Raw genomic sequence first — 4,225 nt, 5'->3', positions numbered from 1 at the left:
AGTTCAATGAGGCATATATTTTTCTTTTCTTTTCTTTTCATGTCATCCCATATAACACTTAGTTTCCCTTCATTTCTCTTAAAACTTTGTTCTGATTTTTCTTCATATAACATGGCATCAAGGGATTTGTCTTCTTGTTGGGAAATGCATTCTTCCATCAGTTCTAGTCTACTCTTTTGTCCTTTCACCATGTTGTCTAACTGTACTTTTTGTGTTCGTCTTCTGGGTTTCTAACTGCTGTTTTATATGAGTTCTAATTGTGTATTTATCTTGTTGTTTTGTTCTTGAATGATTTTCCTGAATTCTTACAGGGTGCTGTCTGTCTTCTCCCTGATTCTCTTTTTGGTTTTCTTGAGCTCTTGTAGAATACTATATACATAACTTCTGAATTCCTTCTCAGACAATTCTACTGCCTGTTCTTTTTCCATGATAGATAATTCTTTAGCCTGGGGTTTTATTTCTATTGTCTTGTCCTGTTTTTTTATTTTTTTTTTCTTCAGTGTTGTTGTTTGATTTGATGTTGTCTTTTGTTTCCTAGGCATTTGGAAGTTGCTGTCTTTAACTGTTAGTTGTGTATTGATTTGTTTCACCCTGATGTTATGGTTTTCTTTATCTGAAAGTGTGCGCCAGGTGCACTTTTTTTTTTGGTTATTAACTTGGTTGTACTGGGTTGCTCTCCAGTTATCTTTGCATTGGTGAAATCATTGGTCGTGTTGTGGATGCAGTTCTCTAATCATTGTGAAGGTGATTTGGAGTTGTGACAAGCAGATGTTGTGGTGCTTTATTGTGTTTCATCTATTGTATGAGGCAGCAGAGAAGGGGGAAAAAGGAAAAGAAAAGAAAAAGAAATAAAGGTGCCAATAGTGAATCCGTGCTTTCTGCATTTGAGCAAAGTGCTGCTGGCTGAGGTGGTGTGGTTTGTATCTTCCTGAGATGCCTACTAGTGATGACATTCTACTATCAATCAAGGTCCCACAGTTCAAAATCAACAAAGATCCCAGCGGCTAGAAGGCCACTACTTTCCAGTTAGATTGAGAAGCCACAGAAACCCAGAACCCTGGTCCACTCTGTACTAAAAGGCAGTCATGGAAAAGTTGAACCCCAGCCTGGTGCTGTGAGCTGGCTCCGGGGCTCTGCCTGCTCAGAAGGAGTTTCCCCCTTTCTCCTACTCCTTCCTGAACTCCATGGCAGCGGAGCCGAGGGAGAGGGTTTTCATCTGTTTCCCAGTAAGGTTAATTATTCACTCATCACAGCTCTCAAGGTCGCCATCAAAAGCTCCCAGTGTGAGTATCCCAACTCCCCAAAGCCTCTGTGGGTCCCGTGATTTTTTTCCCTCCTTCTCTCTGGTGATCTCTTTTGTTTTGGTCATGAGTCTTCTGCTTCTCCAGCTCTCTGTCTCTCCACCAGCTCGGCAAGTTCATGTATTTTTCCCAGTTGTTCTTTTTCTCTGCCTCCACAAAATTTGGTATCTTATCTTGTCATTAGTTGCTCATAAATCCACTATCATTGTTTCTATCTGCTTTACCTAGTCATCCAGGAATCAAGATGCTAGAGGGAACAAACGTGGACTACAGGTATGACACCATCTTCCCAGCCTCTGATCCAATACCATCAGTTCTTAAGGTTATGTTACCTACTGAAAAGCTGAACACCAGCCAATTATTTTTGGCACCGTGACTATGAGTATTCCTTCCACCTTCATTTGATACTTCCTGCATTATTCAATATTTTCCCCATAGAATCCTTCAATATTGCAACCATCGCCCCTTTGTAATTCCAGGACAGTTTTGTCTCACCAGCTCAGCTTACCATCCAGAAAAACAAATAAAATCCTGTACTCATTATCAGTCAGCTCCCATTCCCATTTGCCCCAGACACTGGCGACCACTAATCTATGTTCTGTCTCTACATATTTCTCTATAATAAATGGAGTCATAGAATATGTGGCCTTTTGTGTGTGACTTCTTTCACTTATAAAGTTTTAAGATTAATGCATATTGTATCATATATCAGTAATCCATCCTTTTACTCAGCCAGATGATATTCCTTTTTAAGGATAGAACAGTTTTGCTTATTCATCAATTAACTGACATTTGGTGTGTTTCCAGCATTTGGCTATTATGAATAAGATGGCTGTAATGTTTCCTGTACATGGTTCTATGTGCACGTATGTTTTCATTCCTCCTGGTTATATACCTGGGAGTAGAATTGCTGGGTAACTTTATGTTTAATTCTTTGAAGAACAGTCAAGTTTTCTTTCAAAGGGGCGCCACCCTTTTGCCTTTCCACCAGCAATGAATGAGTGTTTCAATGTCTCCTCATGGACTCCAGCACTTTTTCCTATTTCTCTCTTTGGCGCTCGTCATGCTGGTGGGTGTGAAGTGGATTTGAATGGCATTTTCCTAAGACTAATGAGGCTCAGCATCTTTGATGTCCTTGTTGAGAAGACACTTATCTCAGAAGCCATGCCCTCAGAATCCATTTCCTCAGATGTCAAGCATGAGACCCAATGGTCCTTTGTCTCCTTTTTGGTCTCTCCACACCTTGAAGGTATGGGTATATCCATGAAGATCCACCTCTGGGGCTATCGCTCCCTAAAGTCATTCAGGACCCTGGGTGTCAGGAAGACCCAATTATGACCACTCCCCCTTAAGACAGGAAGGGACAGAGGCATGATGAAAACACTTGGGATCAGAATATGTCTATTCACAATTCCATTTATTTGAGGTTCTGTGCACAGAGTAGCATGTACTAAGGAGTTGTAGAGTCTAGTCTGTTGGCCTCCCTGAAGGAACAGAATGGAAGCACAGACCCACAGATGTGGGGCCCTCAAGTGACAGGAAGCACAGGGAAAGGAGACTGCATTGCTCCCCATCTTCTGCTGCCACACACTCCAACAGCATGGTCCACAGTGCCCATGTGGTCCCCGGATATCTCTTTGGGGGGATCATGAGAGAGTTTTTCCTTTTATTTTGGAAATGACCTGCTGGATGGGACTTCAGGGACCCGGGAAATAAGTTTCTGTGGCTCAGGTCCTGCCCTGAGAGTTCTTAGAAACAGAGATTTTGTGGAAGAAGAAGAATCCCCTGCATTGGAAGATGAGTCCAATTCCAGCTCTACTGATGACATCAACACTCTCCCTGTTCCAGGGATTGCATTCAATATGGAGGATGCAGAAAGAACAGAAGACCTCCAAAGCTGCCCTGGGAATGTATTGCAAACCACAGAGGAACACATAATTTCTAGTAAAAATGAGTAGATTTACTGTGATATTACCTACTTTTATTGATGGTGTAGGGAGCAGAAACCTGAATGAGGGGCAATAGTAGGAGTGTGTTGATGAAGAGTGTGATGTGGGTCTAATGGTTGGTGATTTTCTTTCATGGAGGAGGGAGGCCCTTGTGAATGGAAGCTGAATCAGGAAAGGCTTCTGTCTTTTCTGGAAACTACCTGTGGGGATGGGTTAGGGTCCAGGGGGAGATGAGGGAGGCCTGAGGGATGCAGTGTCAGAGGAGAGAAGAGAAGGGGGTGGGTGCTGGGATGTTTACCAGTGATGGGCATAGAAGTTTTCTCCAATGTGCGCTGGTCAGAGAGATGACGATGTGCCCCTGACCTGGATGACAGGATATTAGCTACGGACAGATCACTAGTAGCAAAGCACTCTATTATATGGCAGAAGATGATGGAATGCTGTGGGCGTGACCAGGGTTTTTTGCCATATCTTTAAGCAAATGACACACATGCTATTTCTTGTATTTATTTATTTATTTGCAAACCACACAACCCCTTGCAGATAGTTTCCTATTAACACTATGCACGTTACATGTGAAAAATACTGCCAGTCAGCCTTTCAGTTGCAGACAACAGCATCTCCTCTGTTAGTTCTCTCCAGACCTATGGGCTGTGTGGTTAGGTCCTATCACCTCACCAGTTCTGCCTTCCTGAGATGGCCAGTTCTGTCTCATTTTGCAGAAATAATCTATGTGTTTCTCTTCCCCTGCTCAAGGATAAGAAATCTTCACTGAGAATGTCTCCACCAAATCTTCTCATTGAGAAAAGGCTCAAAAGTAAGGCCTGTGAGCCTAGGGGTTTTGGTAGCACTTCCCTATCTTCTGAGCCACTGTGAGTAACGATAGCTGCTCCCACTGCCATGCCCTGTTGTTGTTGTTGTTGTTATGTGCCGTCGAGTCAAACCCGACTCATAGCGACCCCTCCTTGGGTTTCC

The sequence above is a fragment of the Orycteropus afer genome, unplaced genomic scaffold (genome assembly GCF_000298275.1).
Source record: "Orycteropus afer afer isolate SDZICR_OR568_19922 unplaced genomic scaffold, OryAfe1.0 scaffold01664, whole genome shotgun sequence".
Taxonomy (NCBI): domain Eukaryota; kingdom Metazoa; phylum Chordata; class Mammalia; order Tubulidentata; family Orycteropodidae; genus Orycteropus; species Orycteropus afer.
Note: the sequence above shows the minus strand (reverse complement) of the source record.